Below are 17187 nucleotides of genomic sequence, written 5' to 3' on the forward strand. Positions count from 1 at the left end.
TCAACATATTAGTATCGGCACCTGTGTCTAGTAGAAAAGTAACATTATGACTATTAATCTGCCATGACTCTTTGTTTACATTATTGACATGAATTGTTCCCATATGTAGCCTATTATTTGTGTCTATATTGGGCATATGACTTTCAGTTTCTACAAAATTGACATTTTTATTCTTACATGCTACTGCAAAATGATTTGCCACAATTTTTACATTTTACTCCTAAGGAGGGACATTTATACCTATGTACTTCTAAGCACCTACCACATTTTTTAGTTACTTGGTTATTTGACTGTTGTCTGGAACTAGATGTACGTCTGCTCTGGCTTGACTGTAGATCTCTTGCATGTGAAGTACTATTTGACTGCCTTTGTCTTCTATAACTGGAATTAGACTGGACCTGCCCGATGAATGAAGTTTCTTCCAATGATTTAGCTTGTTTCCTGGTCGTCTCCAACTGCTTGGCTAATTGAACAGCTTGGTCAAGTGTCTCCGGCTTTTGTATAAGATTTTTTTCTTTTATGTATTGGTTTTTTGCATGTAGATTCTAGCTAAATATATCTCTAATTAGGTCATCTTCTAATGAATCAAAGTTACATCGTCTGCCAATATTTTTTAAATCTGTTACATAGTTGTCTATCGATTCTTCTAGATATTGTCTTCGATTGAATAGTTTATGACGTTCCATTGTCACATTTATTTGAGGAATGATGTGATTACTAAATTTCGACGCTAATTCTTCAAAGGATATTGTATCAATATCGACATTAAATGAATAAAATATCACTAACGCGTCTTGTCCAATGTAATATATTAAGATGGCGACTTTGCGTTGATCACATTCATCTTCCAGATTATTAGCTCGCATGTATATTTTAAGTTGAGTATACCAGTTTTTCCAAGTTAAGGGCATGTTCGAGCTTCTCATATATCTAAGGGTTTGAGCCCTTATGTGACTGATGTAGCATTAAGTGACTTGCGCGGCCCTGTCCGCCATGTTGTGTGTTTTCGACTTTATCCATTTTGAACATAATTTCAGGGATATTTTTATATTTTTAAATATTATTTTCCAAATTCCTTACTTCTGACACAATATGAAGCCAGAGGATGGCCGGGTTGTAGCTATATTTTATATTAAAACGACATGAGCTCTGTGTGCCAGCGTGTGCGACTTGTTTTAATGGCGGATGTAGTCTCAACTAGTCTCAAGTAAGGGTGATACCGATATATTAGTATTCACCGAGATATTCGTAATACAGCTTGTATTCGTGTATCGGTAATCCGTCGAATTCTGATATGCTAATATTCCGTATTCACTTATTCATAATAATAGCTAACTCACATCGGTCGCGTTGTATCTATCCACAGAACGCTGTTACTTCTAGCGAAGTCTCTACCACACGAAAATATACTGGCATACGCCGTATGTGTCTCGTGGATATCTGTCTATCACATTCATAACAATACTACATGCGCTAAGAGTAAGTGAGATAATCTACATGTTTATACACTGAGCAATGAAAATAAGTACATATCACTATGAGTTTAAGGACTATTTTGTATTGCACTTTTTACATGTCAAAGATGCTAGTGGGAATTTTTAAATGCATTCCTTTTTAATGTTTGAACCTTCATTTCTTGATTCAACTAAAGATTCTACTCAAGGCAAAATAGTGCATTTTCACATTTATTGGAATACAATCGGTGAGCTTTATTTTCATTATTTTCATTTTATTTTCTGTTTCCTTCGAATTAGTTGGTTTTAAAACGATAATTTGAAAAACGAAAGTAGGTAGATGAGATTGTTTACCAATTTCGTAAATTCAAATATTTTTACACAAAATATATGACTAACTTGTTGTTTATATTAATGTACAATGTTGACTAAATTCTGATTTAATAATATGTCATAATATGTACATAATATGACTTGTAAAATATTTAGTATGTAGTCAAATTCCTAGATACAATATACTATTTATATTAAATTAATAACTAATTTATGTGTATTATAGATCTATGATTATTAACTTATTTCACGAATACCGTACTAGGTTTAACTCGTTTACCCGTTTTATCGAAGTATATTAAGATGTCAGGATATTCACGTATTAGTTAAGGTATTATAATATTACATCATGAATATATTCGTATTCACTAATATTGACAAATATCGGTATTAACCCATCTTTAGTCTCAAGTCTGGCAGCAGTGTGACCAGATTTTATTTGACGAATCTACTGCTTGTGGAGGTTCAAATCTACTAAATTCTACGAAAAGAGAACGAGAAATACTCAAAATCTATTATACTTTTTTTGCTGTCTGTCGTGTTACAATGTAAAAACATGAATCTTCTTGATTAAACAATAAAATAATAAAAAGAAGCCACAATTAATTAAAGAGACCAATGTTCTTTTTTTTAAATTAAATTCTAAATAAAATTATAATTAAAAAATAAAAATAATAAAATGAAACTTAAACTTAAAATTCTTCTCTTTAAGTTGGGTAACATTTTCATAAATTTGTTTTGAGTCCATTAACTTGATAATACTATGAAATGAAATGAGATGATATGGGATGAAATATAATCTCAGTAAAATGGTGGTCATTTACTTAGATTTTTTTAGTGGACTTTTTGGAGGATCCCGAGAAGTTACGTCCAGCGGCTTCGTTTCATTTTCCCACATTTGTGCACTTTCAGAGATATTAAACCACCGTTATTACATATTTAAACCTGAAGAAACACTAAATAGACAAAATAAAACAAATCACACAACTTCACTCCTCGCGTTCCCGCCAAAAAGTCCCGCCCTAGAAGTAATAGTGTTCTGTGCATAGATTATACACTTCATATATTTGAGATAGATGCGCAACTCTCATTTTTATTTTTGCTTTAGTTAGAGCCCAGGTCAGCAGGCGTCGCTGCTGTCGATTATTAGTCTCCCTACCCCCCACCAGGTGGCTTTTTTAGTAATTTGCCCAAACATGATTATGTTTCTTACATTTTCATCCAGTGGAATCAATATGCTTGTGACTGAGTATATTAATAATTTATGAAAACTTAAGTGATAGACAGCGACCCCTATGGCACTGCTGAAGTTTATAAGCATTGGTGAACACTTATCACGAGCCGGGCTGCGTGCTCGTCTGCCGTTGAGGGCAATAAAATTTTTCGAAACCCTTTCTTAGATGTAATATTAATGTACATTTAATTTGGATTAAAAGATAAATTTACATTTTATGTTTGCATGTGTATGTTTATAATTCATTTGCATGTAACGAACATCAGTTTCTTTTGTAAAAAAATTCAAACTAATGGTTTGCAATGAATGTAATTAACTTTAAGAAGATTTTCTTTCAATCTGCTGTTTGTTTCATCTAGTATTACCAAAGCTAAAGCGTCAGAAACGTCAGAATAGAAATACATTAGATAGGAAATAAAACTATAACTATTGTAATCATGTCTAAGATTTCTATAAGCGTCATTAAGTACAAACTATCAATATTTAAGAGTACTTTAAATCATCATTACATTTTTTAAACTTTTTTTGTTTTTTTTTTTCAAATCATGTAACAAAACGTTTGTGCAGAACAAAATGTCACATATTATGAACATGATTGTGGGTTAATCGTTTCTTAAATGTGTAAATATTTATAAGAATGCTAAGAATAATTTAGTATTCACTTGAGGGAGTGCATATAGAGTCCCTTCTTTATTTCGCCTGGTCGTGTTTTATGTAATTAACACCACAGTTGGAACAATATAAATTTTATTGTTGTAGCGGCATAAAGTAATTACATTAAATTAGTTATTTAACACATTATAAATTATTTTTATGTTTTTCATATTTGGCGGTAAAAAGGTATCGTGTCACAGACTATATTCTTTTTCCCACATCTCGTACGTTCCGGCTTACGCATAATAAAACGCCACACACTTTAGTGTGTGAATTATCTCTACAATGCTAGTTTAAATGACAATTATTGTATGACGAAGCATAGGTAGTGTTTATAGATGTAAGATTTTCGTACAAGGTCATGATCTGTCACGATCAACTTTAAGCAAGAACTTTTTTTTTTTTTTTATTGCCTTTGTAGGCAGACGAGCATACGGCCCACCTGATGGTAAGTGGTCACCGTCGCTCATGGACGTCAGCAATGCCAGGGGCAGAGCCAAGCCGCTGCCTACCATAAAGTACTCTCCGCAAGCCTCGTTTGAAGAAGGACATGTCATAGCGCTCGGAAAACACCGTGGAGGGGAGTTCATTCCAAAGCCGGATGGTACGTGGCAAAAAAGATCTTTGGAAACGCACTGTCGATGAACGCAGCGGTTCCAGATAATATGGATGAACTCTGCTCCGATGGCGGGAGGTGCGATGATAAAAAGGAGATGAGGGAATCATCTCGAATAATTCCTCAAAGCATTCCCCAAGGACCATGCGGTATAAAACACAGAGAGAACCGAAGTCCCTCCGTAGACCCAGAGGTTCCAAGCGATCCGCGAGAGCAGGACTATCGACCATCCGAACAGCCCGTTTCTGTATGGAGTCAAATGGAAGTAGCTGGTATTTGGGAGCCCCGGCCCAGAGGTGAGAGCAGTACTCCACGCGAGGTCGGACCTGCGCCTTATAAAGCGCAAGTCTTTGTCCAGGCGTGAAATACCGCTTCGCTCTGTTGAGAACTCCCAACATTTTAGAGGCCAATTTGGCTTTACCTTCCAAATGACTCCGAAACTGGACATCACTCGAAATATCGACCCCCAGAATCCCGATACTCGTGGAAAGCTGCAGGGATACTCCTTGAAATTCCGGCGCCATGATAAAAGGGTCCTTCTTCGCAGTGAACGCGCAAACCTGTGTCTTCAATGGGTTGAACTGAACTGAATTCAGTTCACCCCACTTGGAAACCCGCCCAAGAGAGTTCTCCACTTCAGACACAAGTTTTAATCGCCTCTCGTGTACAACGCTTCGAGAGAGACTCTGATGGCCAATATATCGCGCATCCCCCGTGCTATCGTCCGCATAGCAATGCATGCCATCAATGGATAGCATGTCATTGATATGCAGAATGAAAAGCGTGGGGGAGAGCACCGAACCTTGTGGAACACCAGCGTTGATGGTCATGGTATCGGAGCAGCAGCCGTCGACGACAACTGTGATGCTCCGTCCATCCAAAAAGCTAGCGATCCACTTGCAGAGTCCCTCAGGGATCCCGTATGCTGGAAGCTTCGATAGAAGTGCCCTATGCCAGACCCTGTCGAAGGCCTTCGCGATGTCAAGGCTCACAGCGAGAGCCTCGCCCTTGCTTTCCAAGGCTTCAGCCCATTTATGTGTGAGGTATACAAGAAGATCGCCAGCTGAGCGACCATGACGGAAACCGTACTGCCGGTCACTGATCAGCTGGCGATCCTCAAGATACTTAAGAAGTTGGATGTTTATGATTCGCTCCATCACCTTGGAAAGCAAGGAAGTTATCGCGATAGGTCTGTAATTCGAGGGGTCCGACCGGTCACCCTTTTTGGGGATAGGGTGGACATGAGCAGTCTTCCATGAAGACGGAACCCTGTTGGTATTGTACGAGAGGCGATATAGACGTGTTAGCGCGGGTGTCAACTCAGGGGCGCATGTTTTTAGAAACACTGCGGGGATGCAATCTGGCCCACTCGACTTATGGACATCAAGAAACCGAAGCTCCTGTCTGACCGCACGCTGTGTGATGCGAATCAACCCCCAACTGCTATCATTGTGAAACAAATTTATTAAATTTAATTCATATTGTCTACTATGTTTGTAATGGAAAGCTGACATGTTTATATTTCGCACGAATGACTTAATTGAGATGGAATGATTTGATTATCTAGACTTATTTAACTTTTAGATAACTTTCGATTTAACGTTATTAAGTACGCTAGTAGGATTAATCTAGAGGAGTTATTGTTATTCGAAATTTTATACAATTGTACGTTCATACTATCTTTTAACAGTAAATTGTTTGTAATATAGGGAAATTAAATAGCTTACAGAGAATTACAGCTTTTTATTTTAAAAAACTGTTTTCTCTCTGTATGAAAAGATCTTATCGATTAGAATGCTGAACACAGTCAAACGTTCTTTAATATTTCATAAGTACTACCGGGAATTTCAGCGATTCTAAACGATAAGATTTTTTCATAAAGAGAGTTAATTATAAAAAATATTAAAATTACTAAAAAAGCCACCTGGTGGGGGGGGAGGGGGTAGGGAGATTAATAATCGACAGCAGCGACGCCTGCTGACCTGGGCTCTAACTAAAGCAAAAATAAAAATGAGAGTTGCGCATCTATCTCAAATATATTAAGTGTATAATCTATGCACAGAGCACTATTACTTCTAGGGCGGGACTTTTGGGCGGGAACGCGAGGAGTGAAGTTGTGTGATTTGTTTTATTTTGTCTATTTAGTGTTTCTTCAGGTTTAAATGTGTAATAACGGTAGTTTAATATCTGTGAAAGTGCACAAATGTGGGAAAATGAAACAAAGCCGCTGGACGTAACTTCTCGGGATCCTCCAAAAAGTCCACTAAAAAAATCTTAGTAAATGACCACCATTTTACTGAGATTATATTTCATCCCATATCATCTCATTTCGTTTCATTTAATTTCATCCCAGTTGATTAATGTTTTAAATTAATCATCTTCATTTCATTTCACTCCATAATATCATTTTTCATAAAAATATGAATATAAATTAAAATAAGACATGACTTAAAGGTCTCAGTTACCAGGTCATAAAATCCCCTAAAAAAAAACTTTTAGGGCGGATGTAGTTTTTTGAAGTGAAACTTCCTTATCGGCGTTGGAAAAAAATTTACCGTCACATTTTTCGGTTACGCGTCACATTTTTCCGTTACGCGCCATCTTTTAATTAACGGCTGTATGTTCTGAAGTATGGATGCGCATTTGAGAAACCGACCTCATGTCTCAAGGTGGGTCACGGAATACATTTTGTAATTGCAATAATCCCAGGTAACCCACTTAATATCACGTGGACCGTGCTATTATTGTTATTACGTAAAATAATAGGAAGAAAAGTACCAGGGTATTATGATATCAAAGAGATGTATTATTATAACTTTACTCTGACGTACAGCCTTCTTTATTAATTAACGGCTGTATGTTCTGAAGTATGGATTCCGATTTGAGAAATTGACCTCATGTCTCCAGGTGGATTACGGAAATCATTTTGTAATTCCAATAATCTCAGGGAGCCCACTTAATAATATCACGTGGACCGTGCTATTTATTACTGTTATTACGTAAAATAATAGGAAGAAAAGTACCAGGGTATTATGATAGCAAAGAGATTTATTAATAATTAACGGCGATATGTTCTGAAGCATGGTTTCGGATTTGAGAAATCGACCTCATGTCTCAAGGTGGGTCAAACTTCACGAACCTCAGGAACCCCATTTAACACCACGTGGACCGTGCTATTATTATTAATTTATAGGAAGAAAAGTACCAGGGTATTATGATATCAAAGAGATGTATTATTAAAATGCTGTAATAATCTTAGTAGCAAAAAGGTAAAGTGAAATAATTGTATTATTTGTATTCATGTCTATGATAATAAAATCCTTTTGTTTAAACTTTATCTAATTTAACTTTATTTAACCAATTTCTAGAAAGTTGCATGTAGATCATTTTTCGAAAAATAAGGCCATAAACAAGTTTCACTTCTTACGTGTGTACACTAGTACACGCACACATTTTTTTTTATATTGTTTTACGGCCCTGGATGCGAGTCCTTATGAGCCCGTAGTAAGGTCACAATTTCACTTCATTATAGTACCTATAACTTTAAAGTTCACCCATGGTATTGGATAAATATTTAAGAAGAGCTTAACACGTTAACAGTCCGGTGTTACGTATGTGGTACACGGTGAGCGGTTCCGCCGAGTTCGTGTACCCTATGAGGTACACGAGCCGATGTGTTTCTCTACGGGGCCTAGATCCACGGACTTGTCAAATTAGTTAGTGTTTTCTTTGTGGACTTGTGGCCAAGGATCTAATAAATGAAAATAGTCGAAAAGATGTCCTATTTTTTTAAAATTCTTAGTATAGCAACACGACATAAAAAAACTTAGAAAAAAAGACACAAATTTTAATTGGGTAACTAAAAGTTTAGAAAAACAAAGAACGCAATATGCTTTTTTGCAAATTTTACATTGCGTTGATACCCTTTTGGCTTTGGCCTGTGCATATGGAGCAAGTCGACTTTCATCAAGGAGGTTTTGGCAGCATCCCACGCATCGTCTTTGGATGAATCGAGATTCTTTCTTGCCCAAAAACTCAAAAAAATGTGTCTTTCTTAGCGGCGTAATTTGAGCTTGAACGTTTCATGTGCTGCTAGAATGCTTTTCTCTCCTTCTCTCTTTTGGTAAACCGCTTCTCTTTTTATTGACTGTGCCACAGAGGTCTGTATTGTGAGAAAGCATAAATTCTGTCAAAGGGTCGCTCGTGTAGTAGTTGTCAGTTATCATGCAGCGACCTTCATCAAGTAAACCTTCTGCCAATGTTACTACTATACTTCCGGAGGTAAAAACTTGCACATTTTGACCATTGTAAATTTGGTATCCCCAAGTGTTCTGTAGACCATAGTTTACAGATCTTCATGTTATATTTATGTGTTTGAGGGTATGTATTGGCGGAAAAGTAGTCTGCCGCGGAAGTGAACCATCGATATGGTAATAACCTAACCATACATACGTCTACTGGAACACTCATGAGCCTGTGGTACACGTTAAAGGTACCCGGTAATTTAATTCATAAGTCCGTGTACCGCCCGCTGTACACGGGTATATCCGGGGTCAACGACCATATTTTGTTACTTTTAATGCATCAGCCGATAGGTGGACATCTAATAATGGCTAAAAAATATATAATCACACTTGGACATATGGCGTGTTTCGGAACGCTTGTATAGGGACTGTTAACGTGTTAATGATCGAATCTTTATAACCCGAACACTATACGAATGGGTCACGATCGACCCGGGTCATGGAAAACGATTGACCGACACAGGCCTATTGCCAATCCAAAATAAAAAAAAATAAAAATTTGGTTTTAGTAGCAGTTTATTCCATGATACTGTTTATTTTCCTAACAGAAATATCATTTAATGTAACACAAGACATGTTGGATTTTTGTTAAAAATAAAAATTATTGATAAGTACTGTTTATGTTTCTAACATAATTTTTTTTTGTTTCCGAATAATTCCAACTTGTACCAACCCTAGCATTTTTTATTGAGTCAAAACTCATATCTGCCGTCTAGTGAGTTTATTAGATCATTAATGCCTAAACGTTTCAAAAATGACGTCGCCGCAGGAGTAAGATGACGCTAGTTGGGTATAAGGTGGGGTGGGGGTGGTGGGGACATAAGGTGGGTGGCGCATTTACGTTGTGAATGTCTATGGGCTCCAGTAACCACTTAACACCAGGTGGGCTGTGAGCTCGTCCACCCATCTAAGCAATAAAAAAAAAAAATGTGTGCGTGTACTAGTGTACACACGTAAGAAGTGAAACATTAATGCTATCCCTACTCCGTTGGAGAAAGTGAAAGTACTCTTCGTCTGAACCAACCGTGGTAGGGGCAAGAAAAAGATGGCGCGTAACGGAAAAATGTGACGCGTAACCGAAAAATGTGACGGTAAATTTTTTTCCAACGCCGATAAAGAAGTTTCACACACAAAAAAAAAGTTGAATGTTTTTTGAAGTGAAAACTTCTTTAGAATCGTTGTGATTTCAAACCGGATGCAACGGAAAAAACGACAGGTAAGAAACACAAATACAAAAATGTGTAGGATGAAGCCAGCAAAGAATGAGACAGAAATATACATACTATTTAATACAGCGCCATCTGTGAGATTTTTGAAGTGAAACTTCCTTATCGGCGTTGGAAAAAAATTTACCGTCACATTTTTCGGTTACGCGTCACTTTTTTCCGTTACGCGCCATCTGTTTTGTATTCATGTCTATGATAATAAAATCCTTTTGTTTAAACTTTATCTAATTTAACTTTTTTGTATTCATGTCTATGATAATAAAATCCTTTTGTTTAAACTTTATCTAATTTAACTTTATTTAACCAATTTCTAGAAAGTTGCATGTAGATCATTTTTCGAAAAATAAGGCCATAAACAAGTTTCACTTCTTACGTGTGTACACTAGTACACGCACACATTTTTTTAATACTAACGTGTGTATGAAAGCTCTTGTAGTGAATTTTAATTTAGTTATACGTGAAATTAAAATATCAATTCACAGAGGGCACTACCTTACAATTATTTACTAATGACAAAATTTTACATATACTTAAGACGTTTAGGATAATTGTATTTTAATTTTGGAAGGTTTCACTTCTTTTTTTTTTTTTTTTTATGATTGAAAGTTTACTGGTGGCCCGAAGGCCTTTCCAGTTTCACCATGACAGGTGGGCGAGCAAAGGCTCAGCCAAGAGGGGTGGGATTTGCTAACAACTGTCCGAGCGCCTCCGAAGGAGACCTAACAACTCAAGAGCAATTGTTTCGCGAATGAATCTACTACCGGATCGGAATCGCGACCCGCTGAGAAGATCCGGCGAGAAACTCAGCGGGCTGATGCATGGGTTAGGTTGCACGTCGACCTCTTTGTCGAGTTCGACGAGTACGGTTACCGGGGTCCCTAAGCCTGCCCCTAGTATTAGAGCTGAAGGCATCTAATGCAAAGGTTATTGGATCTGATGGATCCGTAAGGACGTGTCTAGGGCGTCGACGGTGACTGACTCCTGCATGATCAGGATTCGGGGAGTAGTCAGCGGCGGCAACGATAAGGCGATTATCATGACGCATAGCCTTATCGAAGTATCGTTCCGACGCTGACTTCATGTATTTCCGAATTGATTCGAGGCCCAGGTCGTCGTGTAGGTCAACGTTCCTCACGAACCACGGAGCCCCGACAGCTAACCTGCAAAAGCGGGATTGTAGGGATTGGAGGGTGTCTATGTGTGTGCGGGCCGCGTGAGCGAACACCACACTCGCGTAAGTCATGACGGGCCTTATGCAAGTTTTGTAAAGTGTCACCTTGTTCCGAAGGGGGTTTCACTTCTACCACGTGTGAATTGCACACATTTTGTTTTTTTCCTTTGTATGAGAGTTGCACCCCCCTGAAGTGCATACTGCAAAATGTACATGATTTATTGAGGGTTTGACTTTACTGATTAAAGGAAAGTTTATCGTAGTATTAAAACACATAAAAATATTTTAGAACTTTTAATAAAATTATTTAAAAAATCGACATTTAAAGGGGGGTTTCAGACATCAGTCTTTATTGACGAGACTGCAAATTATAAAAATCAAGTTATGTCATTAATTTCACTTTAAACCCTCTTAAAAAAATACAAATTAAAAACATACAACAGTGCTTAGAACTTTTGTACATAAAACAAACAAAATTAGTTTTATAACCAATAATAGTAACTTTAGAACTAGGTATTAAAAACAATGTTCTTCAAAATGAATGAGATCAAAATAAACATGAATTCTTCAAATGAAAACGAATTCTTTAAGATGGGTGGGTAATCAAAAAAGTAAAAAACAGAAAAATCAATTCCTACAACGAAATGAAAGTAAAATAAATCATTTATTTTACAACCTGTTAACGCCTACGAATTTTTAAGGAGCAATGTACAAAATTTTATTTATGTTTACCTGCACCATTTTTACACACTTCAATTAATGGCCGTGCGAAGCTAACTTGTTCGCAACGTATTAAATTAACAAAAACCTGTATAAAGGAAACACAAGCACAAAATCGATTGTGGAAGTTTTATTGAAGAAACCCAAGCATCCAACATCTGGCGACCGTCAAAAGAACCTTGAAAATTCTTCGGAAAAGAATATTTTTTCATTCGGATGGTCAAGCCGAAAAATCGGTCAGAAGCTTATTCGTCGAAACCAGCTGCCGTCCTCAACTGTATCCACGGGATCTTGGAGCTCAAGCCATTGTAGCCATCGCCGGTCATCGATCAGCAATCAGCAATCAGCATCGAGCCGCAGCCCAGGTCAATGCAGCTAAGTGCCCTTCCCATTACTTTCCCGTCTATATAATCACACCAACCTAAATTCCAATAACATTTTTCCTATTTACCCAAATCGGTTAGTCTGTACTTGTGCTAATTGTCTTTACACAGTGTTTTTTATCCTTTCAATATAATTTCAATTCATTTTAGTTTTTTCATAGTGAGGTTTACCCACATCATAAAAATATCCAAACCAAAAAAGTGTCTTTCTTAATTTTAGTATTGTTTTCTGCATTAAGTAATTATATTTACTAGAGGTCCCGCAGTAGTCGAAATTTGACTAGTATTAATTGGAATTGTAAGTTTGCACACTATTATGACTGTATTTTATAATTCTATAATCACTTTCGCCAAGGCTACTCTATAAAAAGATATTAATAAAGACAAACAATGTTTAATCTATTCTCAATTTGACCACAGACGTCAAGAACAAAAGTTTGACAATAAATAGTATACATGCGTGTGTGCGTCAAATACATGGTATGTAGTGTGTGTAATGTTTTCTTTATTGGTTTAATGTATGTCTTATGCAATATTTAAAAAAAAAAATAGCATTGTGCACTTCTTCTCTATATTCCCTATAAGTGTGGAAAACATACTCCTCCGTCCGCGCAATTTTCGTAAAAAGGGATACAAAGTTTTTGCTTCACGTATTAATATATAGATATTGCTAACAAAGGAAGACAAGCGGACGGCCACCTAACAATAAGCGGGTACTGTCGCTAGTTACAAATTCTGCTAGATAGTTCTTTAAATAACTCAATACCCACTGTGCCTCATTATTATTATTTTTTTATCCCTTTGTGCATTATTGTTTTTGCAATCAATTCACACAATTTCGCCGAACATTCCAGGCAGACGGTGCGCCTTCGCACGTTACCTACTGGCTGCGATAAACAAGTTCAGCCCCGCTGTGTCCCAGGGTTCCGAGTGAGAGTGCAGCAGGGCCGGACTACAGTGCAGGTCACGTCTAGTCGAGGAGCGTGAGATAACTTCTTAATTCATTAATTAACTAAACCGATTTTATTCTATTTTTCCATAGTTTCATTATCCGTAGTACTAAACTTTGCTTATGTTATCGCTTCTTTTTACCAGTTACTTCATTTTATTAAATTAATTTACGAACTTTTTACTTAATATATTAGAAACTTATAATTTTTATTTATCATGGGAGGTGAAACTAGTGCAAGAGACTCAAGATTTGCTGGATCTTTTTGCTAAACGTAGCTCCATAAAGGGCTAAATACCTAAATTTCGGAACTATTTAACTCAAACAAGCTCAAAAGAAACATTAAATTCTCTTGAACTTGCTGAATTGACACTTGAGCTTAGCAAATTTGAGTCACTGTCAAATCGATTTGACGACTCAAATATAGGTTTTGAATCGTAGTGATTTCACAAACGAGGTTGATGAGCGAGATGACATTGAGCAGTTATTTATTTCAAACATCACTTCCGTACAAAGCATTATTAAACAACATAATGCAAGTAAACATGACGAAAGTAATTACAAAGATCTTAACTCTAGTCAGCTATCATCAGCTCAGTGCAATGTCTATCATCATGATGTTTTGGGATTTAAATTGCCCCAAATACAAATTGATAAGTTTGACGCATCATATTTCCGTTGGCTTGAGGAACGTGACACTTTTTTGAGTTTAATTCATAACAATGAGCGAATTGCTCCAATTCATAAGTTTCATCATTTAATTTCATACTTAACGGGTGATGCAGCACGCATTATTACTAACTTCGAAGTTTCTAGTTCCAACTAAAAAAATGCTTGGCAATCATTATGTAGTCGTTATGATAAGGATTTTGGTGCGCGGGCCTGAAAGAAGATACAGAACGTTTTTGCGACAAAAAATATTTTATTGTAAAAAATGTTTATATTTGTAAATTTGTCTTGATTAGTATATAAATAATAGCTGTAAGTTGTTTATAATAAGTGTACGTATATAACTTGCTGTATATTCGGTAAGTTACTTGTAAATTTTTGTTGAAAAAATGGGCGCGCAAAAGCGCAAAAAACATAAAGCTGATGAGGTAAAAAGTACTGAAATTATGGATTCTTACGCCGAATCTGTGTCGACAGATTCAGATTATTCCGACAAATATGATGATTGCAGAGAGGATGATAAGTATGCTGCTTACAGCAGAGAGTTGAAATATAACTAGAGGAGCAAACCTCAGTACCTTGCGTACACAAAAGTGTAGCCGCTTTATGCGACGAAGATGTAGCTTTGAAACTATTAAACATTTTAAATTAATATACATCTCTCTTACTCTAGTTCACTAGTTACGCGGCGTATCGTTAGTTGGATAAAGATGGTAATATTACTTGAAGCAGAACGATTTATGTTGCCTGCTATAAGAAATATTTCGCCAGAATATTTATTATTTAAGCGATAATTAATAAATAAAATAATTTAACTAAAATAATTTTGAATACACTTAAATGAAGTTTTTTTTTATTGCTTAGATGGGTGGAAGAGCTCAATAATACTAATACAAATAATGTATAATTGTGTAATAATTGTATTTGTGTGTGTGTTTTTATTTATTCAGACATATATTCAGAAACCATTGTGGTAGCCAGAATCAACTTGATGATCTACCTCGAAAATTTCTGGATTTCATTAATATAAAAATTTCCTATAATCATTCGAAAAACAAAAGATGTTTTACTTAGAATAAAAACAAATTTTACAGTACTCCATATTCTGAGATTCTTAAAAAAAAAGATTTTTCATCTTTAAATAAAACAGAAAATACACAGGATTTAACAAATATTATAATTTCAAACAAACAAGTTCTTTCTTTACTATTAGAATCACTAGTAAAAGTAATGACATTAAATAAAAACGACAACACAAACATAAATTCACAAACAATTTTAGATTGCAATAAGGAAACTATACAAAAAAAGAATGATGGATCAAGGATCTCCCACATTAAAAATCACGCAGTGGAACGCACAAAGTCTGTTAAGCAATCAATTAGAGTTACAAAAATTTCTGTATGAAAATGTTATACATATTGCTTTAATTTCAGAAATATGGTTAAGACCTCACATAAAATTTAATATTAGAAATTACTCAGTTGTGAGAAATGGCTGTGGCAATTCTCACAACGGGGTAGCCATTTTAATTCATAATAGTATACAATACAAGAAAATCAATACCTTTTTTGATGATTCCCTGCAAAATGTAGCCGTTATAATTAAAGTTTATAATTAACAGTTATCATGAATAAGCTTTAACAGTCCTGGCCAATGTACACCTATTTTTGAAAAAAGGAAATTTGATAGTCTGTCGAGTGATATTCCAAAACCATTAAATATTGCTGGCGATTTTAATGCTTTTCATACTTCTTGGGGTTGTAGCAGAACTAACATTAGGGGCAGATTAATCATGGATACCATTGACGATAATGATTTAGTGCTTTTAAAACGACGGACAACCTACAACAGCAGGTTCGCATGTCTTCAGACCAAATAAATGGTCTTGATTTAACAATGGTAACATCTTCATTGGCTTTATCTTGTTCTTGGCAGGTTTATTCTGATTCGCTAGGAAGTTATCATTTTCCCACTGTAACTAAGTATACAGTGTCTTCATCAGTTAATTTTCTTCAGTTTTCTTCTAACATTCCTCAGCATGCTAACCTGAAACTGGTAGATTGGGTTTTGTATGAGAAAAATGTAAATGAATTGCTCAATGGATTTCAGATTGATCATACAAGTATATTGGACTGTTATAATAGGTTTTGTTCTATAGTTACTAAAGCTATTATTTTGTCAGAAATTAAAGTAAGCACAAAGAATAAATTTCAAAATTCGCAAAATGATCCAAAAAAGAAAAAGACCATCTCATTAGTTTGGTGGAATGACAAGTGTGCCAAAGCTGTGAATGATTGCAGACAGGCATATTCACAATTCAAAGCTTAACCTAGTCAGTTTTCCTTCATAAATTTTAAACGTTTACAAGCTTTAAAAAAAAGAATTATTAAACAGGAACGCTTAGATTGTCGGAAAAAGTTCAGTTCATCACTGTGTCGATTAAGTCCAATGAATTACATTTGGAAACAATTAAGAAAACTTAATAACTCCTCCTGCAGCATTTAATAATTGTGAATGGATTAATGATTTTCTTCTTAAATACACTCCAGATACAGTACAAAAATTTTCTACTTTCAATCCTAATAACATTAATTCATCAAATTCCTTCCTTATAAATTATTTCACAATTACAGAGTTAAAAGCAGCCTTAAAATCTCGAAAAGATACAGCATGTGGTTTAGATTGGATTTCTTATAAAATGTTTAAATTGTTAAATAATAATAATCTATTGTTACTGTTACATATTTTTAAACTATGGTCTAATTCGATAATTCCTATGCAATGGAAAATAGATTGTCTTGTGCCAATTTTAAAATCTGGTAGGAATCCAGATTCTGGAGACTCATATCGTCCGATTACTTTAAGTTCCCGCTCAGAAAAATTATTTGAAAAATTAATTAAACAACGTCTTGAATTTTATATAGAAAGTAACAAAATTCTACCTTATAATCAATTTGGTTTCCGTCGTGGCCGTTCTGCCCGGGAAAGCCTCAGTCATTTGTGTCTGGATATCCGTGATGCTTTGTCCCATAATGAAAAGTTAGTTTGTGTTTTTTTATTGATGTTGTTGGCGCATTTAACAATGTCAATATTGATGTGCTTTCTTCGATTTTGTTGTCATTACAGCTACCTGGAAAGTTGGTCAATTAGTTATATAACTTTTTACTAGAAAATTTTTTTTTTGTAAAATATAAAAAAAAAAAACCAAATGTGTGCAATTTACACGTGGTAGAAGTGAAACCTTCCAAAATTAAAATACAATTATCCTAAACGTCTTAAGTATATGTAAAATTTTGTCATTAGTAAATAATTGTAAGGTAGCGCCCTCTGTGAATTGATATTTTAATTTCACGTATAATCCTAAATTAAAATTCACTACAAGAGCTTTCATACACACGTTAGTATTAAAAAATCTCACAGATGGCGCTGTATTAAATAGTATGTATATTTCTGTCTCACTCTTTGCTGGCT

The 17187-nt window shown here is 35.5% G+C and overlaps 1 long non-coding RNA gene across 1 annotated transcript; it reads left to right on the forward strand.

Annotated features, from left to right (window-relative positions):
- Positions 1–11799: 11799 nt before the first annotated feature.
- LOC134199653 (uncharacterized) lies at positions 11800–15614 on the forward strand. Its single transcript, XR_009974225.1, has 2 exons — positions 11800–12077; positions 12950–15614. It is a non-coding gene; the product is annotated as an uncharacterized LOC134199653 (long non-coding RNA).
- The last annotated feature ends 1573 nt before the right edge of the window (positions 15615–17187 follow it).

The sequence above is a fragment of the Bombyx mori genome, chromosome 11 (assembly GCF_030269925.1).
Source record: "Bombyx mori chromosome 11, ASM3026992v2".
NCBI lineage: Eukaryota > Metazoa > Arthropoda > Insecta > Lepidoptera > Bombycidae > Bombyx > Bombyx mori.